This window comes from Cyprinus carpio, chromosome B10 (assembly GCF_018340385.1).
Source record: "Cyprinus carpio isolate SPL01 chromosome B10, ASM1834038v1, whole genome shotgun sequence".
Taxonomy (NCBI): Eukaryota; Metazoa; Chordata; class Actinopteri; order Cypriniformes; family Cyprinidae; genus Cyprinus; species Cyprinus carpio.
In genome coordinates this window covers 13,516,080-13,541,923 of record NC_056606.1, presented here as the reverse complement: position 1 = coordinate 13,541,923, position 25,844 = coordinate 13,516,080, and the positions used below count along the sequence as shown (strand labels likewise).

At 37.1% G+C, this 25,844-nt stretch overlaps 1 protein-coding gene across 8 annotated transcripts in view; it reads left to right on the top strand.

Moving 5' to 3' along the window:
- The first annotated feature begins 3,112 nt into the window (after positions 1–3,112).
- The window catches only part of auts2a (activator of transcription and developmental regulator AUTS2 a), a 333,955-nt gene continuing 311,223 nt past the window's right edge, over positions 3,113–25,844 (top strand). For 4 of the 8 annotated variants that reach the window (XM_042732633.1, XM_042732631.1, XM_042732634.1 and 1 more), the window contains exons 1-2: positions 3,847–4,193; positions 5,999–6,703. The gene's annotated coding sequence lies outside the window, so the exon portion shown is untranslated. Of the gene's footprint in view, positions 3,335–3,845; positions 4,194–5,998; positions 6,704–25,844 lie in introns of those variants that run through there. The other 4 variants (XM_042732628.1, XM_042732630.1, XM_042732629.1 and 1 more) reach the window with 4 other exon arrangements.

The following is a 25,844-nucleotide window of genomic DNA, read 5'->3' as shown; positions in this document are numbered from 1 at the left end:
TAGTTTACCCAAAAATGAAAATATGCAGAAAAAGTAACTTACTCTTAGGCCATGCAAGATGTACATGCTTTTTTCCCCTCATCGAAATGTTGCAATACATCACTTGCTCACCAGTGGATCCTTTGCAGTGAATGGGTGTCATCAGAATAAGAGTCCAAACAACTGATAAAAACGTCACAATAATCTGCAAGTAATCCTCCAGTCAATCAATTGCTATAACATCCTGTGATGCAATGATCCGTGCATATTTTGATTCTGATTCAGACCAGGTGACTTTAGCGAAAGCAGTATTAGGACTTAACGACTCAACAGTTTGAAGTTAAACACGTCTCAATGGATTTGTTTCTTAAAAACGTGAAGCTTTTTTGATTCACAAGATATTGTTAATGATATATGTTATATATTGATATATGTTAATTGATGGACTGGAGTCGTGTGGAATACTTACAAATTATTGTGAAGTTTTTATCAGCTGTTTGGACTCTCATTCTGAAGGCACCCATACACTACAGAGGATCTGGGGAGCAAGTGATGCAGTAATTTATCCAATAGTAATGCAGAATTTATCCAAATCTGTTCCAATGAAGAAACATACTCATCTATATGGATGGTCTGTGGGTGAGTACATTATCAGTCTGAAAAGTAGACAGTTCTTCTTTTAGTAGTTAGTTCTGTTAAAAGTTGACCGTTGTTTGTCTTCCAAGTGTGTTATCAGTTCAGGAAGATAAGCCATTGTTTTTGCAATATGACAATGAATGTGCTATATACAATACATGCACTTACACAATATTTGATTGTAAATGAGTGTAAAATATTGTAAAATCATGACTTTTTATACAGTAATATACTTTTTTTGAAAATAGGGATGCCAGTCTACATCTATTATGCTGATGGAATCAAAATATTAACCCGTTAGAAATTGATAAATATCTGAATATTACAGAATATGGTTTCCTTTCATCATCAGCTTTTTTCATTAGCCTATTTAGAGTGTTTTACTGAGTAATTAAAAGCTCACAAACGGATGACAAAATCAGTCCCGCCCATCTGGTGTCAAGGAGACAGCTGTTACATCCCTTCTCTCCCGGGGAGCAGATAGAAGAGCTCGCTCTGTTATTTCAGACAACATCGATAAAAACACTATGGATACACAGCATGCAAATCGTTACAGTGACTCTCGATCGTGTGCCAGAAAGAATGAAAAATCTTTATAGCTAATGAAAGTGCAAATGAGGCATTTGGTTAATGATGGGGTGAGGACAATATTGGCCTGATTGCACAAAAATGAATTAAGTAATGCGTGTTATGCCCTGAGACAATTGTTGCTTTAAAAATCAATTTTATAGAGATGCTGAATGCTGTGATTTGAAGAAGGAAATTTTTTTTCCTCTCTTCTCGCACACATTTAATTGATACAGTCCCATTATTATGCTTGTGTATTGGTCTATCAATCACAGGTAGAGGAGCATAGAGTCATAGATCTATATGCTATATAAATATACCCAGTATTGTACCCTCCCACTCTTTAGAACACACCATATATTAGCTGAATAAATTCCCAGGACTGCAGGACCTCTTGTAGAAAATCCATATCTTGATGCTTGACAGTTTACATGGTGGAAAGTGTTGCAGAGTCATACTTGCTTGAAGCATTGCATTGTGCTCTTTTTAATGAGGCGTGAATAAATTGTTGTGTGTTTTCTATCAGGATGTGTAAAAGGGGGGTGAGTGTGAGATGGATTAAACACATCAAGTGGGTGATATCACTCATGCTAAGCTGAATAGCTCCTTGTAGACACAGAATTGTATACTGCAGGGTTTCTGCAGGTCTTAAAAAATCTTGATTTGCTTTTCCACGACTGAAGGCCATAAGTCTTAAATTTTTTATACAGTCTTAGCATTAAATGTTGCAAATGTCTTCCTCAATAATTTTCTTTTCCAGTATAAATATAAACAAATATTGAAATGCCAAATGAAGAAATTAAGGATTGTTTTCTGAGAAATTGAATAAAATTGAGGGGGAATAATAAATATCTGTTTTGCCTTTGAAAAATACATTTTTCTGAGCCCACTGGCACATATTTGCTCTTGTTTTAATCATAAACTGACTTATTTTTGATTAATTTCAGAGAAAACAAGACTTATTATCTAATGTAGTTTTGCTTCTAAATTAAATTAATCTTGATTTAAAAATGTTTTGGATTTGGAAAAATGAGACAAAAATAATTACTACAGTAAAGGTTGTTTCCATATTCTAGTGTTTGAGGCATTCAAGCCTTTTTTTAATTAAATAAAAATGGAGATCGGTAGGATGTTGTTTTCTCAAACTTTGAAGTGTTGCTAATACACCTCATTGTGTACTACCCATAAATTTACTTTTAGATAACATATTGAAGTTCACTTCAATTTATTCCTTAAATTTCCTTCACATGGTCTTAAAAAGGTCTTAAATTTACCTTTATAAAACCTGCAGAAACCTGACTAAATCACATGTCAGAACTGCTGTCTCCAAGATCTGTCTCTATCTGCCACCAGGTCATCTGCTGTGCCTCTCTTGACCGCACAAACATTTTGAATAGGTAAAGTTAGGCTCTGGTTTCAGTAAGGTTTGATAGCAGGGTTGCATAAGGTCACCCCAGGGTTAGCCTAAAGGAAAAACCTCTTTGTTACATAACAAGAGCAATACAAACAGTATAAAAGAATCTGACTTATTCAAAACGTGTAAGTGTAAATGATGTGTTTGAAGACTTAATTGATTGTACATTTTGCCTAATAGCAGTTACTAATTGCCTAATAGCTGTGTGTTAGAGGCATAGAAAGTCATGCACAGCCTGAAGGCATTGAACATGTTAAAAGGGAACAAGTGTTTGATTATGAAGTGACTTGTTTTATGTATTTCATACTATGATAAAACACCTTGATATGCATTGTGCCAGATGACGTGTTTGAAAAGAAACTTTCAGCTTTTTAGATGGATGTTTTGGTTGAAGACCCATGTGATGCCAAATGAAGATTTAATAGCCTGTGCAATTACTAATTCTGATTAGCAGCCAGCGAGTTTAGATGCTATAAATTCAGGATTGTTTTCACTGATTCATTGGTGCTGAGGAGGCCTGAATCAACACAATGTGGTTGGACAGATGGAAGAACCTAAAGGGACAATAGGCCTTGTAAACTACAAATAGGCTGCAAGATTTCTTAATATGTCAAATTATTTTCTTGTCTGCATAGGTCCATAGGCCTATTTAATATAATTCTGTAATTTTGGAAGAACACAGTTTAAGGTCGTTTAACTCGCACAGTTTAACCCATGCTTTGGCGACATTAACATCAGGTAAGATGGCTTTTTAAACAACTGTTTATAAATTGTAATAAATAAATCTAAAGAGCATCTACGGTAGTATGTAGAGTTTAATGTATGAAAACGGAAAGCACTTCATGGTTACCACCTCGTAAACAGCTGAAAACTCTCCTACAATCGAACTTTTGTGGTCTATTAAACGTTTTAAAACACTACTGACGTTCTTTATAGTAGGCTATGTGTAGAATTAATACCGAATTAAAACGTCTTAAGACATACTTCTGTGGCGTTTAAGCCTCTAAATAGAAGCGGTCAAACCCTAATTCGTACCTTCATTGAAGGCATCAGTCAAGTAATCGGTATCATAACAGTGGTTTTCGTTAATTTGATAATCAGCGCAGATGGCAGTATAATGGAAACGGGTGGTATGTTGAATTACATTTAGAATGTCTAATAAGATTTGGTAACTAAAAGAAATATCTTATGCATTTAAACCGAGCCTTCTCTATAAAGAGCGCAGCACTATATGCGCTGAGGAAGCGGATCGCCTGTAAAGCGGCACTGCGGCAGTAATGTATCAATGCGCCCGGTCCCCGCTTGCTCCGGGATCCTGAAGCACGGACTCGCGGAGAGGAGCAACGTCGCTTCCTTGCAGGATTTATTTGTTTGTGGAAAAATTTCTCTTTTGTTTTCCGTTCTAAAGCAGCGCGCATTCCGAATGCCGACGAGTCGCTCGGACGGCCCTCCTCCACTCGCCAGGCTTTGCATGTGTTGCTTTTGTCCTGCAGGAGAGAAGGCAGGCTTTGTTTTTTGGTGGATCTAGAGCTGAAGGAGGCAGTGCCAGGCGCTGCTGCTTCTGCTGCTGCTGCTGCTGTGGGCTGGACCGGCCACGGTGAGTGAGATTTACTGACGGAGAGAACGAGAGAGACAAAAAGGACTCATGGAAGACAGCGAGAGTGAAGGGAGGGCTGGCAGGGAGTGTAAATACATTAAAACCATTTATAAATCTGGGGTGTGTGTGTGTGCGCGCGCGCCTGTGTGTAACAGGAGTGCCAGCACAGGGCATCATCAGGTTAAAGGGATATGTGGTTGGGAATAGCTTGGTAATAATAGCCCACCTGGACTATTGGTCATTGCTGTTGGTAAAATGTTTCTGGACTGCATAATTTATTCGAAAAAGTCAGATTGCAATGCTGATAATTGGTAGTGGTGGATTCTGAAGACAGATGAAGGTTGGTTGCTAGTGAAGTTTAAGTTGATGGGTGTCTATGATGTCATACTGTAGCTGATGTAGATGTTCATGTCATTTTGTGAAGTTCACATTGATTTTATGATCTCTATGTATCTTGTAAACTTCACTGGAAATGGCTACATTTATGGCTAGTTTTAATATAATTACATCTGTGTATCATCAGATGATGTTTAAATTGATGCTTGATTATGATGTCATAATGTAGTTGCAGATTTGGTAAAGCTGATTGATTGTGATGTCATTGTTGCTACTGTAAATGTTCATGTTGTCTTGTAAAGTTGACATTTTTGGCATAATGTAGGTGTTGATTGTCATCTAATGATATTTATGTTAATGCTTGATTGTGTCAGTGATTTAGTGAAGGTGATTATGATGTCATAATGTAGATGCTGTTCATGTGATTTAATTTGAAGCTTATAGCTGATTATGATGTCATAGTGTAGCTACTAAAGGTGTTCATGTCATTTGGTGAATTTGAAGATTGATGGTCATGATGTCATAATGCAGCTATTGTAGATGTTCAGGTCACATTTTTGTCATATTTCAATGTTAGACACAGAGTGGAGATGATTCTGATACGAACTTCAGCACACAACTTGACATAACTACTGACAGAATTATTTAATATTTTGAGCAATGTCTTGTTTTATTTTGAGATTAATGAAAAAGAATGCCTAGTATGAGTTATTTGAGCTGATGTTGCTATGTAACCTGTAATTGCTGTTTTTTTTTTTTTTTAGTGTGGCAGATTTAGCAAGGTTTTTTAGAGTTTTATCTATAGTTTGGTGACATTGAAAAATAAACAGAAGAACCCTGAGTAGAGATTATCAGTAGAGTGCAGAATGATTGTGGCTGTTGGTGTTTTAAGTACATAGATGTAACTATACAGAAGATTACTGGAAGTCAGCCATAAATGTTCTGTCAGTATAATCAGCTGAACTAAAATTTGCTTTTTTTTTTTCTTTCTTGATTCACAGCTCTTTTAAGAAAAATGAATAATTTCCCCCTCCTGTCTCCGGTTATAGCAGTCTCAGAATAATGACAGTGTGCAGGAGGAGAAATATAAGCTCTTGAATATATAATACTGGAGATCTAGACCCAGCTCTGTAAATGGCTCAATATATGATGCATTTAATTAATATGCAAGAACACATTCTGAATAATGTCCTACAATAGATTTTGTTTTCTTTCAAGAAACTGTAAGATCTGCGAAGAAGGGAAGTGACTGTAGCCATTGTGGAATTAGATCAGAAGGAAGGCATCTGAAGATGATCTCTTGCAGAGAGTCCAAATGTGTTGCGAAAATTGCTTTATTCATATGCATTGCTTTGCTTTATTCATATGCCTGCATGATATATTCCTATGTATAGCCAAGGGTGGGGATTCTGGGAAGGCTTTCAGAGAGAACATTTCAAACGTCTGCTCTCTATCTCTTTGACTTGTAGGATGGGAAGGTGTCAGACTGCACTTAAACAGAGTGTTGGGTCCGTGAGGACAGCCATGTGGAGACCTGTTACAGCTCCGTTGGAAGACACTTCAAGTGATCTGCCAGTTTGTTTCCCTTAAACGTGGGCTGAAATTGGAAGTTTGGATACTTTCCAGTTTGGCAACCCTTAACAGAATTCGATTTTGGATTTCTGTGCTTGTGGATATATACGTTTATCCTTCTGGAATCTCATGTGCGTATCGCATTCCAAGCAAAGTTTCATAGCATCAGCCGGTTTTGGAATTTGGATAATTGCGCATACCTCACTGGAGTACAGTTATTGAGCTTTCCATTACAGGTGTTTGTTTGGAAATCGTTCTGCATCCACCTCTGAGCGCAGGCCGAGAGCCTCCTAACAGGAAGTGTTCGCTTGAGTGTGTCATCTGGTGAAATGGATGGCCCGCGGTGCAGCGGGATCCGGAAAAAGCGGAAGTCTCGGTCGGTGCGAGACCGGGGGCGCATGTCTAATGGGATCAGGAATAACCATGTCCGGGGCACCGTGCTTCGATTCTCCTCAGATTCGGAGAGGGAAGACAGCACCAACCCCTCCTCTTCCTCACGACCCAGGCCTCCGAGGAGGAAGAGGAAGGAGTCTACCTCTGCTGAGGAGGACATCATTGACGGATTCTCAATATCGGGATTCATGACGCTGGAAGCTCTTGAGGTAAGAGACCAGGGTAGCCTTGTACTGCGGCCTTTGCGTGAATGTCTTTTTAACTGCTGTTTTTTGGAAGGGCTTGTTTGGTTTGGCTGTGAAAAGCTCAGTTGTAGCATAATGACTGGTTTATTATTGTCTGTAGACTGCTTCTTTCTGGACTCTAATTGCCTGGGTCTGTTTGCACAGTATTGGATTTTCTGTTGTTCCTCTGTGAGTGTGTTTGTGATTCAAGTAGATGTGGCTTTATAGGTTGGTGTTTTTCTGCCAAAGATTTAAAGTGTGTCCGAATTTGCTTGCTTTTGCACTATTCTGTGTCATTTTGTAGTATAAATATAAATGGCATGAGTAGTGTGTTCAGGCTGAAAATTCCAGCTTGAAGTGCACTTCAGATACCCAGATCATGCACTTATTTAATTAAAAAAAGTGGATTGTTGGACACTTGCATGCATTTATCTGTTGCAGCTTTCCTTATGTAGAAGAATAAAAGGGGCTTGGACTCTGATGTTGGATGATAAAATAATCTTATAAAATTCATACACCAGACAGTTGAGTGTATAGTTTCATTTAGGAGACACTTGTCCAATGTTATGTGGTAGCCTACTGCTTTAAGATGCTGTTTTGAGAAGGTTAACGACTTGAAGAATCTAATATAAATGTTTAGAAATCATTATATATGGAAATTGTTATAATGTAGCTGCTAAAGATGTTCATGTCATATGTGAAGAGATGGATGATCATGATGTCATAATGTAACTATCGTAGATCTTGAGGTCACAGATTTCAGTCTTATATTTAGAATTTAGTCACAGATTTTGGTAAGAAAGATGATTCTGCTAAAAAAAAAAACATTAATAATTTAAGTAACAAGTTAAACACACAACTGTTTACAGCCTCCAAGTGGAGCTGGAAATATAGTAGTTATTACATGATACATGCACAGAAATGATAAAGTGAAATCATTTTTACCAGTGGGAAACTGAATTTTTGTAATTATGCCTATTTTGATATTGGACTAGTTTTTGCTTGGGGTCCTGCTAACAAGTAGCTTTCTTCAGGTATAATATACATGTCTGCAGTTATAACTGTGGTAGGTGCTGTCTTTCTAAATTATTATTTACATTTTAATTAATATTTTGTAGTTAAAAACTAAGCAAAATATATCAATTAAACAATTTTTGGCCGTCATTCACCGTTACCTCAATATAGTGTTTCTGACTTTGATGTGTCATTTTGTACTTGCTTCCCAGGAGCACTTGAAGGCGGCATTGGCCTTCGCCAGTGTTTCATTTGTCAGTCTTGACAGGACATCTGTAGAGTGTCATCCTGACTTTCAGCGTCGCTCTTGCTGTTAAAAGCCCAAGAGTGTGACACGACAAAGCTTTGCACACTTTACCCTCACATCCCCTACAGATGCTGTTGCATTGTGTTGGATGTTCACTACAGTAATCTGTGAAAGGAGCCCATCAGCAGCTTACGCTGTCACGCTAGCGCTCTGAACCGCAGGCGCAGTTCTCCAGGGGTGACATCCCCATTCACCGCTCTTCACTGTTCTGGGATCTGTGACTCATAGCCGTCCCCTCCATGCTCTCTCGTTTTGCTCCATTTAGAACCTCACAGAGCAGGAGACCCTAGACTAGATCCTGCATGACAACAATCAGCTCCATTCTCATTCATGCAGCTGAGATGAACACAGGACTAAATGAGCCAGTGCAGCTGGCCAAATCAAATGTATCTTGGTCTATTTTAATATAAGGTCTTTTAAGAAATTACAGTTGAAATGCTGTACTAATTAAAATGTATTATTACTGTTTACGTGTTTTTTTTTTTTTAAGCTGTGTTTTTTGTGTGTGTGTGTGTGTGTGTGTTGTAATGTTTTTTTTTTTTTGTTTTGTTTAATTTCAGTTGTGTTTTTTGTAGGGATGCAACTATACCATTTTTTTCAGAACCGATCCGATTCGATACAAGTGCAGTTTTCTTTAAATAAGTGTAGAATTTCTATACCTCTGTGTGTTGACCTGATCATCACTCTTTTGTGTGTTAAACACAATATACTAAATATAGACAACTTCATTTTAATGAAAAATAACAAATGAAAAATGTATAATCATAATCTGTCAAAAATTACTATTATAAAGGTTAGTTGATAATTCAGAAGCAAAAGATACTCTAGTCTAGAAGAATCATGGGTGCACAATTTTATAAAATCTAAACATTTAGTGAAACAACATTATTTAGTGGGGAACAAATAAAAGTTAATAAGTGTATGACTAAATCTGGCAAAATGTTACACATTGCTCTTTGTATTGTTGTAAAACACATTCAAGAAAAACAAGTAAATATATTTGTAAATAAATATATACTATAAACTAAAATACATTTCTTTTAAATGTATAGCTCAGTAATGAAGGCAGCAACATATGATAGATAGGACAGAACAAGAAAGACTGTTAATAATCTTTCATTGCGTATTATAATACGAAAGGGTATGGCTCCAATATAGAGCGCCACAAAGCACATCATAGAAAATTTATAGAGATATTGATGCATAGTGTATAATTACCTGTGCAATAGTTTGAGCCTTTTCTTTTAACAGTTTCAAATCTCAGTTATTGAGCGCTCTTGAAGAGACTTTCATCGTCTTGACTGTTGTAACCAAACACGGCACACAGTTTGAAAGCTGAATGTAGGATGACAGACAGCTGCAGCGGAGAGAAGAGTTTACTTGAACTTGAATTTAACGATTTCATTCATCGGTACCTCACATTGAACAGCTTCAGAACACTTGATATATAGCGTACAGAAACTTTATGGTGCTTTATAATGTTTTTGTGCCATTCGTGGGGCTTAACAATAACACAGAATTAGGGTTGGGTCGATAGACGATCCCATCGTCCATTGCCGATTGCTGATAGACTTCACGATGTTGCGCCAGCATCATGACCCCCCCCCCATTTTGAATGCACGATCACTTTTTAGTTTCACTAACACTTTCGAGATTTGCGATCCCACATACTCGGTTTATATTATACTTTAGAGTGGCAGTACTTACCACACATTTTACAAGATTATATGTTTGAGGATATGCAAACAGAACACTATTAACAGCAATTATTATATGATGCAATCAAACTTATAGCAAAATTTGGTAATTCTGTATGTTGTTTCAGGGTTAGCATCATCTCTGCATCATCTCTTCTCAGGTGTTCTGGATCCAGACTGGAGCTTGTGTAAATCCTTTACATCCCGTGGCAAAACAGAGAAACAAATAGAGACATAATTAGCATAGCTGCTGTTCAAACCAGGTAGAATTAATTAGTTTAACCCAAGCTAAAGAATAATAATGCACATTTGATCAGATATAACTGCAGTCCAAAATATGAGATGCATTATTTGAATGCTTTGCCAAAGATATGTGTCTTTAATCTAGATTTAAACCGAGAGAGTGTGTCTGAACCCCCGAACATTATCAGGAACGCTATTCCAGAGTTTGGGAGCCAAATGCAAAAAAGCAGGTCCAGTCTAGAGGTCATGAATGCATGAACTAGCTTTTCTGCATCAGAAACAAGTTACATGTTTCGTAGCTTGGCAGTGTTTCTAAGATGGAAGAATGCTGTTTTTGTAACATGGGAAATATGGTTTTCAAAACAGTTTACTGTTAGGGATTTGTCATGTCGCTCCGCGCCGCATCCAGTGTAGACAGCATCACTGATTATAATGACTATTGTATAATATTGTATATGTATAATTATAATTCTATTGACTGATCAATATATAATGAATCTCTTCAGATTCAAGCTTCGGGCACTACCCCTAACTCCCCCCCCATACCCACCGATCTGTCTCCTCTGACCGATAACTGATCCAACAGAAAATGCCAGTATCAGAGCCGATACTGATACTCAGTATCGGATCGATGCATCCCTAGTTTTTTTGGTTGTGTTGTGGTGTTTTTTGTTTAGTTTGATGTTTTGTATTAAAGTTATTTTCTGTTTTTTTTGTGTGTGTTTTAGTTGTTTTGCATTGTGGTGTTTTGTTTAGTTTTAGTTGAGTTTTTTGTTTTGTGTGTGTTTTAGTATTTTTTATTTTTTTTTGTTATTTTGGCTAGGTTTTTTTTGCCATTATTATTAATATTGAATATAGAAAAGGTTTGGAAAAAATTAGGAAGATGGGAAAACTAGAACGGGAGATGACAAAAGTAGAAATCACATTTTCTGCAGAAAAACATCCACAACAAAACACTATGCCTCAGCTCCAACTTTATTGCATTTATTTTTTCCAGATGAATTTATATCCATTTTGCACTGATTGTTTGCTGTTGTGATTTTGGCCCATAAATGTAGCAGTGTTTGTTTGACCATACGGATCAACGTTTACAATACATCAGAGCCATCTTACTTTTTATCCAATACACCTATTCTCTCTTTATCCAATTACATTTAAACGGTCCCTCTCTCTCTCTCTTCCTCTGCCTCACCATTTCTATTTCTTGTCCTTCTTTTACAACAATCCCTTGATGGTTTCAATTTGAGAAGGAATTTGTCCTCAATTTGCCAGGAGGTGCTTGAAGAATTCGTACAGGTATTCCCAAATGACACATTGAAATCAAACTCGTTCCACTCCAGTGGACAGACTCGCTCATATAGCAGTGAGCCATCAGCAGCGGGTGTTTATTAATGCTGCTTAGTGCTGGAACGACAGGCCTGAAAGGCAGTGTGTTACACCACTTTGAGAAATTACTAAATCATCAGGCCCGGGCCGCTTTGACAAACCTCCTCCCCCTTGGTCCCTGAGCACAAAGTTGCCACGTAATCGTTTCAACCTGCTCCCCCTTGCCCGCCCCTGCATCCCCAATTCAATATTACTTAATGCCTGCACCACTGGTGCCCTTAAACCACTTTATGTGATCATTGTGTTGTAAAGCTCCGAGCTCATTTGATTGAGAACAGCAGTCACCCTGTGTGCATTTCCCCACTTCACTGCACTCCCCACTCATAAGAAAATGGTTAAGTCAGTGTAAATAATACAAATGTGCCAGCACGTGCCTGGCGCAAAACAACGCGTTTATTCATCACAATGGCTTTTCTCTTTCAGCTGACATTCAAAATGGCTTTTCAGATCCTAATGTGAACAAATCAAGTGTTTCTTTTTATGTTCGACGCCATTATGTTCTCTTCTTTAGCCAAGTTGATGAGTCTAAGTGGCATGTTAATGATTTCAGACTGCGCTTTTATCATTTATAAATATTTACACAGCCTGCAATAACTCAAATGAAGTTCCGGAGAGAAAAATGTCAGTTTTGACATCAGATTAGCATTTCAGAAAGAGACAGGAAAAAGACAGAGTGGGGACCCATCATGTCAGGCAATAGATAGTTGAAAAAGGAAATTAGGTCATGGCCGGAGGAGGGGTTGGCATGGGGCCCAGAAGGGCACTTCTTTCGTCTGTAATCGCCTAATGCCACAGCAAGACAAAAAGTACCCTGACAACTTGTAATTCATTTGATATGTGAATGAACTCTGTGTTATGCATTCATGAAGGGTTACGAATGGGCACATGTGGTTAATTTAGGGATGCATCGATCCAATACTCAGTATCGGTATTGGCTCCGAATCACTGCCATTTTCTGCCGGATCGGGTATCGGTCAGACAAGACCGATCCAAATCTGATATAGTGCACGTATACTATTCTGTGTTATTGTTAAGACCCACGAAAGGCACAAAAACATTATAAAGCACCATGACATTTTCGTGCACTATATTTTTTTAAGTGTTTTAAGGGTTTAAGTGTTCTGAAACCGTTCCATAGTTTAATGTGAAGTATAGATGAATATTTAAGTCAAGTTCATGTAAACTCTTGCCCCACATTTCCATTTTAAGTGCTTTAACTGTAACCTAGTTTTGTCCTTTAAAGAAAAGTGCTGTTGACTGAGGTTAACTTGAACCTGGAATGTATAAATTCCAGGTTCAAGTTGGCTGAAGTGTATAAATAGCAAGGGAAATAAACCTACAAATGTCTGACTTAAAGTTGTCTCTACAAATTAAGCCGGGAGAGCAGAAAGTGTTTACATCCCAAAAAAATGACACACTTCAGCTTTAAACACGTGTGCGTGTAAATTGTCTGGCATTTATGAGGAAATGCTCAAAGTGTTTATTTTGTCTATTGTGATGTAATCGTGTCAAATGTGCTTTGACAGAAATGTGTTCTTGGCAGAATTGTGAGACAGGCTATAGATTTTCTGAGCTGTAGATGTCTCTTTGCTGTTTAGCAGACAAATCGAAAGATGGAGGGGGAGAGACAGATAGAGAAAGGGTGAGGAATTGATTACACACTTCATTGAGAAGAATATTGTTGCACTGAATATATTGACATTGCACGTGTGGTTAGTTAAAAACACATACAAAAAATCTGTTAATAATTATGTCGGTTGTTTTTGTCGGATGTTTTTTAGATATAAATTGGAGATCACGATTATCTCAATTCTGAAGAAAAAAGATAACAATTTACTAGTGGTTTTGACAAAATGTTCATTGCTTAAGTCTATAAAAAATATTAATTGGAACAAAATTAAAAAAATAAATAAATGAAGGAGTCAGTGTCTCAATTCACTATTGGAATCTCCTGAATGAATGATTCAATGACAAATACTTTTTTTAAACACGCAGTTATCGCCACCTGCTGGCAGAAGAGTGTAAGCATTGCAATACATACACGTGTTCAGATACTTTCATTTTGAAGCTACTGTAGAGAATGTTTATACCCAAACTATAAACTTTTATCCCAGTACTTATTTTAATTAAATGTCTGTAACACAGAAATAATGATTTTTGAAAAGGTTGAAACGACTTTTTGTTGTTTTTTCTGGATCAGCAGCAGCCTGAATGATTCATGAACATGGTCAGCGACAAAACGTGCTTCTCACACTCCACTGACACTCGCAATGTGAAACCGTTGTAATAGACATAGCTGAATCGTTGTTTTTCAGGAATAAGATTGCGTGTGTGTTTGTATTGAGATTGCGATCTTTAAACAATTAATTGTGCAGCTCTAATGTAAACTGCAAATTGTTTTGCGAGGATCTTGTACCGCGAGATCTCGTCACATCCCTACTCGTCTTGTGAATTGAATAAATACACTAATTTCTTTAGTACTGAAAATCGCAGGTGGTTTAGTTTGAGGCCTACTCTGAATATTTCCATGCAAGGCAAATGTCACTTTAAGCCATCAGTTAATTTCCTCCCTAACAGTGCTTATATGTACTCATGGCAGTGACGGCTGATATTCATTTAGACCTCATTTGAAACTGTCACAATATGATGTGTGATATGCTTTAATACAGTGCTGTAGGAGCCATGACTGACACATCAAATATACCGTCCTGTCACTCCAAGGCATGCTAAATGCACCCGATGGATCATACTGTTGTTACACTTTTACATTCCTTCCTACTTAAATCGTGTCCCTTTGTGGATCAAGTTTTGGATCATAAATGTGTAGCAATACTTTTGCTGTTGTTGGGTTATTAATGCATGATATGGGATTGCAACTGAAGCTACTGGGCAAAAAGAGTGAATCATTTAAGATACAAAGCATGCCAAAAGCAATTCTTGCTGAAAATCTTCAGCTAAATGTGGAGGCTGTCTCTTGTTTATACTGTGCTGTTGATGGTAAAGTATACAATTTTATATGTTCGTATCTACCATATTTTGCAATGCAGAAACTATTTTCTGTGAATCTGGAAAACTTTACTGTTACAGTAAACTTTACAGTTACAAATGGCTGAAACCATTCTTACGATAAAATTAGGTAGCAAAGCATAGTATTGCTTTGTAGTCACATTGTAAACATTTTTTTAGCAGTCAGCCAAATCTCTAACCATAATGATTAATTGACTTGACTTTGAAATAAATTTTTGCTAACTTTACTCTTCAACTTTAAAAAATCTTTGTTTTTGAAGAGGAAGTTTGTGAAGAGGAAGTCATCCCAAATAGTGCAAATGAATGCCCACTTTTAATCTCTAATGCTATGTACAATATAAACTATTCAAAGTTGGTTGTAGTGTTAACTTCTGAATCAAGGCACCACCACATGATGCTGATATGAAAAACTGTCAAATTGGATGTGTTCTTTGTAGAACCAGAACCTAATATATTGTCTAAAACTAATGCACAGGTGTCTACAATTAAACTAAATATCAAACTAGAATCAATACTGAATAATCTTTGCCCAGCAGGATTTGTCTGCTTACTGCATGATTAAAATCTTTCGGAATAGCTCATTAATTAGCAGTGTTGTTCGAATGTGTTTTCTCTCATTTTGGCTCTATTAAAAGCAATCATCCAATCACTGATAATATTAGCCATGACCTGACATTTATTTGATCTTTAGAGGCATTTTGAAAGGAAAGTAACACTGTGTAGGCTTACTTGTTAAAGGAGAAACAAAAAACAAAGATGTGCTTGGTTGTGACAGGTAATTGGTTAAAAGGTGTGACAAATACAGGTGTGATGAAGGTTAATTGTAATAAGAGCTTTAATTCAGTGTTGACGTAAGTGTTGTGTGACAGCTGCACATGTAATAGTGCCGTTGACATATCCAGGTGGGACACCCGATGTACATGTGAATATCGATTCGTATATAGAGACAAACATATGTAAATCATAATTTTGTGCTCATATCCAGGTGCCATGCCACACACACACTTTGAGCAGCAGCTGTGGTAATAGCCTGGGTGTTGCAGGAGGGCTGTTAACCACAGTAAATGTTTGCTCTCATGTTTAAATGGTGTGGCAAGAATATCATTGATGACCCTGTGAGGGTGTGCAGAGGGGATAGTGTGTGTGTGTGTGGTATGTGAGAGCTAGAGAGTCAGCATTCCCTCCAAACATCTGTTCACTGATATGCACTGAAGCCTTCGTAACTTTTAATTAAAAACGACAAAAAAAAAAAAAAAACGGTTAAGATGTAACAGTTTTGAAACTAAATGGTGTATATGGGTCCATGTAGATGAGTTGCATGTGTATTTGGTCTCTGTATTCACCTATGTGTGTGAAATTGGATTCAAAACTACAAAAAAAATAAAAAGATTTTGCAAACATGTTGTAATGGGGAAATTTAATGTTTTGTTAATGAAGGACACCTTGTAATTTATTTCCCATGATCCTAAATGGTCCGTGGTGGGCATATGTCATTCAGGGTTGGCAGGACTTGGAGATTATGTATCTCTGCCTGTTTTTCCTCTTGATCAAGATTTGACACTTTTCTTTTCTGTTTCTAGATGTTCTTTACCCTGATGACCTTCCTAAATGAAGCGTTAAGAACAAATTTGTCTCACTGGCTGCAGTAGTGATTGTTAAAAACTTGTGCTTCTAAAAAAGAAAACTCACTCACTGGAGTTTACACAACATTTTCTTCTGTGTTTCCGAAACAGGGTCACTATATTCTGAAGTCCTGTAAAGGCCTGTTCACACCGGGACGAATTTCGCGCGCGATATTCGCCGACGTTTAACGCCTCGTGACTAAACAAAGGGCGCCAATGTGAGTGTGCACACCGACGCGAAAAACGCCACGCGTAAAAGCGTCATTTTTTTTAAAAAACGCCTCGGGTTCATTTTTTTGGTTTGACGCACCGCGTCAAAAACTATACGACCAATGAGAATGGCGCTTTTGCACACGTGTCTGGATCTTCTGAAGTTACAGTAAAACACAACTTGGGGGCGCTCAAACACAAAACTGTCTTGCTGAGCACACATACGTAACGGCGAAGAAGATATACGCCAAGTAGCGTCTACACTGCCGGGAAGAAAAAAGACGAAGAAGATGCAAGGCAAGATGAATGTAGAGTTGCTGGTCTCGTTGGTGTCGGAACACAAAGAACTATATGACAAACGCGACAGCGATTACAAAAATCTTGATAAAAGAGAGAACTGTTATGGAGTGGGTATTGCACAGCAAATGGACCTTGTGTACAGGGGTATTTCTGTTTTACATTAAGCGCCATCTAATGTCAGGGAATGAATTTGCATGTTCACTTGGCTCATCGTCAGCGAAAATCGCTTGGGTGTGAACACAAAATCGCGTTGAAAAACGCTGGCGAATAACGCGCGCCGATATACGCCACATTCATTAAACCCCCTTAGGCTTAAAGGAGGTTTTATACAAGTTAAACTCATAGCATTTGTGGCATATGGTTGGATGCCACATTCATGAAACCCCCTGTTTCAGTACAAGTTAGTTCTCACCATAGTTTTGAAAAATGCTGCAAAAGTGGGCATGGTAACTTGAAGTAAAATTTGCATGGGGAACTTTTTCGCCTTTATGTAAAACTCACAATTGCACAGATACCTATTGAGATGACTGGCTTTTACCTGGGAAAATTTGTTGAACAATGGTAAATGTGACTGCACCTTAACTTGTTCACTGAACACAGAACTATTCCTTTAAGGTTAGTAATTCTTCCTTCCAAAATGAACAGTTGTACTAGTAATGCTTGGCTTAGCAGAGACACTCTCAAAGAGCATACGCTGAGGTCTCTGCTTTTGTGTAGATGTAAATAATGTATCAAATAGCAGTGTTAAGTGTAGCCCGAAATTTAACCCATATGCTTCTAGGTGTAGCTGTAAAAACGCTAGTCTGCAAAGAGAAGATATGCTGCTCCAACTTGCACTGCTAATGCTTAGGCAAATTAAATTTTCATTCAAATACAACTGGCTTGCTTGAGTAGGTTTATAATAATACATCTGGCATGTATGTGAGTTAGTATCTGGTGGGACACCACTCATTATCATATCATTTCCTTGTTCTCTTGTGTGGAGGAACAGCAAAAAAAGGCAAATGTTTGCAAAAGCTAAATTGAAAATGGCATTCATGAGTAGCAACTGCTTAGAGCAGCCCACCGTTCATTTTCTTGTTCTTGTCTTTGGTGGTCGACTGCAGGATCGTGAGAGGTTGAAGTCTCGCAGAGACCTTGATGAAGTTGGAACTTCTGGCTCTCCACCTGCCAACACCTTTGCCAAGTGATCTGATTGCATCTCCAAAGCAGCTTTATGTTGGAGACAGTGTCAGAGCCCTCTTCTTTTTCTTATACCCTTCCTCTCACATGTTTCTAACTCTGCTTCACACGCACATACCCAGAAGCAACTTGATCTTTCTTTGTGTGAGACAAAGTCAGGTCGAGACAGGACAAGTGGAGGTGAGCAGAGCTCCTTTCTCTCCTCCTAAAGGCTTAAATGTCCTTCTATGAAACAGGCACCCATGACGCAGTTTGATGAGGTGATTTTTATATATATTTTTTTAAGTAAATAATAAAAATACTTAAATATAATTTAATGTTAATATTTATATATAAATAACGATCAGTTGTTTACTGTATAAAATCATGTTAACAGGGTTGACATTTTAAGATGGTCTGTTACTGACAAACCTAAAAAAAAGTTTTAAAAACAAGAGACTGTCTTGTCCTTGAAGAGTTCACGAATGACAAATCTTTTTTTACAAAACACATTTTTAAACAATCTAAAATATAAATATACATTAATGACAAAATGATTGCTTTTATTTAAACATTTTGTTTTCAAATTGCTTATACAGCAAGGAAAATGTGGCGTGCCAAAAAAAGTCCAGATGGAAAGTAATAAAAAAAAAAAAACACAAAATAAAGTTACTGGATTTTTGTTGCGTTTAGATATGTCTAATCAAGTAACATAGTAAAAGTTGGCATTAGCTATTCGTTTATAAAGTAATTATTAAAGTATTTTTTATAAGAGATACAAATGGCGGCCTGTAATTTCCTTCTTTCGGATTGTATGTTGTTGTTGGCCAGTATAGAGCTATTTTTCCCCATACACACCATATGCAGGGAAGCCGTTTGGCTTGATTTTATATCCTGTAGCTATTCATCAAGATCTTCCAACCACAGAGTCTGTGTTCCTCAAAGTGGTGTTAAACCGTGAATCTCATTTCAGTATGTGTCAAGTGTCTGAATTCATAAACACCTTAAGGAAAAACAGATGAACTCTTTTGTGAACTCTTTATTAAAAAGTTTTGTTCACTTGACTCTAATAAATAATTTTTATAGATATCCAAGAATGTATCATTTTAATATACCTTACATTGCAGATTTAGGTGTATAGACCCAGATTGTAACTGTTTGCATTGGCTGCATTGACTGGGAAAATGCATGATTGTGGTCAAGGAGCCCAGACGTTAGATTTACAGTCACAGTCTGTTGGTTTTGCCGTGCTTTTTTGATGCATGAAATGGCAAGTGCCGATTGCTAAGTGTAAACACATTTCAATCCAAAGTGAATTCAGATTATGAGAAGAATTTGTGAGCAAGGACTTAAAATCCCTCCCACTTTCATGGTAACAAAACTTTAGCCTGTAAATACCAAGCTAATTTATAAACATGCCAAGTAATTGTTTAGATTGTCACTGTTGAAGCGTGAGGAGAATGTGTTGTTCCATTCCAGGTCTCTTCTCTTTATCCTGAAGTGACTGATTAGGTGTGTTTGGAACAGCTTGCTGGTCAACGGAAGTGTTTGGGGTCAAGTGTGGGTCCAGCCGATGTTTGCAGACACAGGAGGACAATACAAGGGCATGTATTCACAGACAGGGCTCTGGTAGTTCATTTGCACATGGCATTGTAGAAATGCACTTTTGTAGTCAACCATTGTTATTCTAATCCTTGAGCTAATGTTGGTGACACACTCTACACTCTTCAAAATAAAGTTTTTTTTTGCAGTCATAGAAGTCAACCATTTTGGGTTCCCCAAAGAACCTTTCAGTAATTAGTTCTTAAAAGAACCATTTTTTTTCTAGTGTGAAGAACATTTTAATAACCTTAAGAAGAACCTTTTTCTACTATAAAGACCCTTTTGTGCAAAAGCTTGTTCATGGATTCTTCAATGTCAATGCAGAACATTTATTTATAAGAGTGTCTTTAAAATAAAACAGCTATGATTGGGCTACTGATACGGTAGAGTCTTTGTTTCATGTAAATTGTGCAAATTTAAACTGAGTTGTAAATTGTAAACTGAGTGCAAATATTAAAATGTACCACTGATTTACACTGGTATTTCCTTCAAAATCTAGTCAAGATCTTACTTAGGCAAAGGTTTCACTGGCGCTTCTTTTTGGACAGAAAAAAACCCTTCCACCAAAATCACTGCTGCCATTTCTGCCTCTATTTTCTCTGACTCATTTCTGAATTAGTGTTTTGCATTTAGCCTCCTGTTTGTACCCGACCCTTGCTGTTCGATGCATAACAGCCATCCTGCCTAAATGCCATATTTGTGGCTGCTGAATTATGCATGAGTAGCAGTTTAGAGGCCTAGTGAGTTTGTGCTTGGTGGGAGAGTAATGAGGAAGCCTTGTTTCTAATGGCAGGATTTGGCTTGGCAAGATGTTTTATGTGCTAATTGAATCGCAGAACTGAGGAACATTTTGGAGTCATTTGAGATGACAGAAGTGATGTAGTGTTGTGACTAGAGATATGCGGATGTGTTAGTGTGATTTTGTGTGTGAATGGGAACATAAAAGGAGCCTGAAACATAATAGAATGTATTAAAGGGTGTTCATATTGAGTCCGTTCTGCAACGTTTATCCAACTCCTTCATCATACTAGTTGACACTCTTTGTATTACAGCTATATATTACCCACTCTCCTAATGACAAACCTCACTTATGGCTAGATCTACAATGGATCAAATATATTGCATATTGCATTGGATAAGCAGCTGGTTTGTTTTGTTGTCCTGATCATCCTAATGAAGCTTTATCCAAATCGCTTGTCACGGTTTTCTCCCGTATTCGTTTATTTTGGCGCACACCGATTCCTCACTCCATTGTTTGGGTGTTTGCTCCACTGAAATCTCTTAAGTGATTTTTTTCTACCATGTCACAACATGCCATGCTTGCCTGCAGGCTGTCTGTGAGCAGACCCTCCGCTTTGGAGCGCTGGAGCCCGTCCCTAACCTTCTGCTGGCTCTCAGTGGTGTTTTTAGCCCAGAATGATGTAGCTCAAATGGCATATGCACTCAAATTTGAATTTTTATTTTTTCTAGCATAGCAAGAAACAAGGAATGCGGCAGTATTGTAACTTAGTAGTAGTTTATATTATTTATATTATATTAAAATGAAATGATCACGTTAAGCCGTTTTCCACAAAACTCTTTATAATAATCAGTTAAGGGGGAGAGTCTTCAACTTTTCAAAATATGTGATCATGGGTTGCCATGTCTCAAAGTTTTGGACAGATCCCTTCATTAAATATTTAATTTTCTCTAATTTCAAATATAAAACCAGGTCACACATCCACATTGAAGCTTTAGGTGGGACTGTTGATTTCCACTCGAGTAATATTCTTCTCCTGGCTAATAAAGGCGATGACTTTTTTTTTTTAAATTTTTTTATCTTATTTGTCAATGATATTTTGTGTTCTGGTACAGCAAAAATAACAATTTCAACACTGGGTTTTATTTCTAAATTAAAGGCATCATTTAGTCTTTTAAATATTAGTGTCCAATAGTCACTCAGCTTTTGACAAGCCCAAAACATGTGGACAAATTAAAAAAATCACATTTGTAATCATTGTAATTTTTGGAGAAAAAAGGCACACTTTGAGTGAAATTGATTAACTAGGCTATAGATGATTTCAACGGCAACAACATAAAAAAACTTACTGGGCATTCACACTTTTGTGGCCCTAACTTAACTTCTGGTAGACTTCAAAATAGAATCAATAACATCAGCTAAGTAGTCCCTAGAGTAGATTATTTTTGATAACAAGCAGAATATGTTTGCTGCGTAAATCAGACTTACTGAAAATGCAAATTCATTCTCAGCCAGCAGGAGTAGCTTTAAAGCGGGAAAAACTGCTGTACACTAAGCAGCGCTGAGCTCACAAACTCTGCTTTATCAGGCATATAATATGCAAGAAGAAATGAAAATGACATCGAAAATTTTATAGACTAATTAAAGATAGTCTTCCTTCAGAAATACAGTGATATAAAAACACCCGCGCCTCGTTTGATTTTTAAACGTGCAGTACGTGCTCATGTTTATTCAACAAAGACTTTTGGAAAATCGTTCAGTTTTGATATTGTGAGTGCCACAAATAAATAAATGTATGGGAAACACATTCCACCGCACAACCACCTGAGCCCAACTTCAGTCTACTTATCACATTAACTTTAACTGTGTTTGTAGATGGCACCATAGCCAGACTAATAAACAAACACAGACCGGAAGTTAACTTGGGGCCAGGCATGTACACCCAATGAAACCATCTATATGAAGTTGTATAAATGTTCTGCCCCATGTTTTGAATTTGTGATCCTTCTAAATGCATTTTAATAGACAGAATCATGCAGTAAAAGAACGCACTCTAAATGCACACATGCACTAGTCTAGACTTCAAGTAATGTCTGCGCGCACACTGTAGGGGTGTTTTAAATGGTTTTTGGAAAATACTCTATAATGTCAAATCGCACATAGTTAAAACCGCAATTATGATATTATCACAGACGATATATATCGCACACCCCTAGTACAGGGTGATATGTTTACTAGAGGATTGCTTATGCTTTTGGATGGCTGCTGAATGCAGATCATTGGAGTGTGTAGATAAAAGGGCTGTTGAGAAGACATTTAAAACTACTGTGCTTCGGGTTCAAGAGATGAGGTCCACTGTCATTCAGAGACAAAAACTTTCTCTGTCTCTGCTGTATGGCTCCCTGCAGACAGCCTTATTTGTTCCATCAGATCTGTTTTTTCCTTTCTGGCTTGAGTTCAGCCCTCTGTAGGAGGAAGAGTTTGCAGTGTGAGGTCAAATGTACTGTATCTAGCTGAGGTTAAGGCCTGCGCTGATCATAAGAAGTTATTTTCAGCTGTCTCTGTTACAGCAAACTGCACTGGATTCACAAGCTATTATCTGCCTGTTGTGGGTAGATACCATACAATTGTTGCATTTAGACCAAAGCTGGACAGATAAAATATAGCAGAATTTTTTTCAAGTCTCTTCCAAAGCATTGTATAGTCTTTACTCTTACTTTAATGCATTCTTGTTGAATAAAATTATTAATTTCTTAAATTTTTTTTTTACCTTTTTGTTTTGCTTTTCCATTTCAGTTTTCATCCATGAGCCTGTGCCTAATACACTAGGGATGTGTATTTCTTTGTATCCTTGCCGACAACAAATTCTGCTGTGATTGACACCCTTACATTAAATTAGTCTGTTTTTATAACTCTCAAGTATGAGGCCTGGGAGCATTTACTAAACACACTTACGCAAAATGTTTTCACACAAGGCCATAATGAAGTTTACTCACATTGTAAAATACACCCTCACCATCTCCAGTTTGACAGTGATGGATTCAGTAGGAGGTGTTAACACACTCATACTTAATGTAGGAAGACACATGGAGGAGGCCTCTAGGGAAGACGAGTAGAAATATAAACAACAGACCAGTCGACGGCTCAATCGCATGAGCAGACCAAACCGACTGATGAGAAGAAAACAAACCAGAAAGTGTCCAAATATTATCATGGTAGCCTATATTAGGACACAGTCATTCATCCCATGAATCATGGAGCCATGATGGGGTGAAGTCCTCTTCTAAAATTTTATAGTTAGCTTTGTGTGTGTACCACATAAATAGACTCCCATTTTTTTTAAAGTTTGATGGAGAATTAAATTACAGTGGGAAAACACATTACCCTCCCCAGTGACAGTCCTGCATTCTCAATGACATTGTATTCCAGCTCTTTCAATATTTGTACCCGTCATGTGTAAACACACACACATTTTGATCTCTGTACGCTCCGCTCTGAAGATGGCATATTCGCTTTTTTAATGTTTATTTAATAAAGGTCTGACCGTCTCTGGTGCCCTCCCTGTTTTGATTTATCTGTAGTCAGTGTGGGGATTGTGAGCATGATTCATGATAATGATTATGAATCAGAGTTGCTTGGCATGCTGCCTATCCGAGCGGACACCTGCAAACATTTCCCAGATCATTTCAAGCTTGTTTGTATCATTAATCAATGCACTTTTATACGACTTGTGAATAGACTTATTAAAGCAGCTAAAATGATCTGAACGTACATGGGTATAAGCGCCAAAATGATTCAGACTACTGTTTGCAATGAAATAAACAAAACACTTTTGTTTAATGTCTAAGAGCTGTTTTGTTGTGTGAAAGCATTTTTTTTTTTTTTCATAAATGTGTAATTAAGGCCTTGCCATCACTGTAATTTTTGAATGCAAATTCAACCTTGTTGAATTTGTAGTGTTGCTTTCAATCATCAGTCTCTAGGTTACACTGTCAAGATGTAAGACTGTTAAAGTCTTATCCTTTTTATTCATTGAGATTTTTCTTTGGGCGAAGTGCAGATAAGACCTCTTTATGGCTCTCTCTTTCTTCCTGTGTGTTTTGTCATGCTGTGCATTTAACACGACTTTGGGTATGTCATATTGATTTCTCTGAGGCGGCAGAAGGTTGGATTTTGTTCAGGCTTGCTCTTAAATGAGGTGTTTATTGACTTGAGCTGTTAGTATTCTTTTTGTGAGGTTCTTTTCACACCCTTCCTTCCCTGCAGGCTTATAATTTCAGAATAAGATTTAAGTTGTTGCTTCTTTTATCTGTTGAGACTTTTTTTGTTCAACAGGTAATTACGATTAGGAATTCCGATTGGGTGATTTTGATTGACCATTGGTTATTGGCTAATATAGAGGGATTTTATTGGCATCTTCATTCATTGTACCTGTGTATTTTCCCTGTTTTTACAATTAGATTATATTTGCCATCATCTAAAGTTCACTGAGTTAATCTTTAAAAACAGTAATAATTTTTTTTATCTTTAAATGTTGTCTTTAGATCTCAAAATGTCAATTTTTCATACTGTACAAATATACTGTTAATATTCATACTGCATACCTAAATTTACTTTTATTCAAATTCTCATTTATTTTGCCAAGATAGTATTAAAAATTGTAATGTCTGCCATTTATCGGTTATAGAGTGAAGTGAAAATCTGACAATGCATGTCTATTTCTCATATTGTACAATACAATGATGTGATGCATAAATTCACTTGTAGAATTTAAAAAAATGATTTTAGCTTTTAGTGTTTTATTTCTCATTTGTTTATGCAAAATAGTATAGAATTTTAATATCGGCCATTTAATGGTTACTGAATAATACAGAAATCTTAAAATGAATATCCATCATATTTTACAATATAATAAGATGATGCATAAATTCACTTGCAGCATTTAAAATCATAGTTTTAGTGTTTTATATTTGTATTTATTTAGGCAAAATATTATTGAATTTTAATATCGGCCATTTATCAGATGTCAATTTTATTGGTTATTGATTAACATGAAAATCTGAATGATTATCCCTTTTTTTTGCAATATAATAATGTGATGTTTAAATCCACTTGTATCAAATAAAAAAATTTTATTTTTTAAATTCACTGGTAGCATTTAAAAAATATTTTTTTTTATTTTTTATTTATTTTGTGTGGGCCCTTGTATTGGTGTAAAATTATGCTGTTGCAGTAATTTTACCACATCTAAGTGAGATTTTCCCCTCACAACATCCTCGTTACCATCATAGCACATCTCTTCTTTTGGATTATTGCTGTAGTTAAACGCTACTGAAGTGCGTTCAGCGTACGTATGTCATAACAGTGCTCTTTCAGGGAGGCGTGATGTGGGGATGGCGCTGCTGAGGTGTCAGCAGGCGGAGAGAGAGCCCGCAGCTGTGCTGAGATCAGATGCTAACCGTGGAGATGACAGCACAAGCTGTTATTAAGTATTGAGCATAAAAGTCTTTACCGCAGCGAGAGGAGGATCAGCAGCCGCTGACAAACACGTTCAGGAGAACCCGAGAGTCACACACAAACCACATTAACCAACACCTAAAATCCACTCTGACAGGATTCAAAAGTGAACTTCTGTGGATTTAGAGCATCAGCTGCGGCTTTGTTATTCATGAAAAATGAACTGTTTTAGAAACCTCAGATGACGGCTGGAACCAAACTCAGTGGAGATCAGGTGAGGAAATATATACGCCTGAATTCAAAGTGCTTATTACAGATGACCAAAATATGGCCTCAATTTTGAATGAGTTTTGAAAGACCC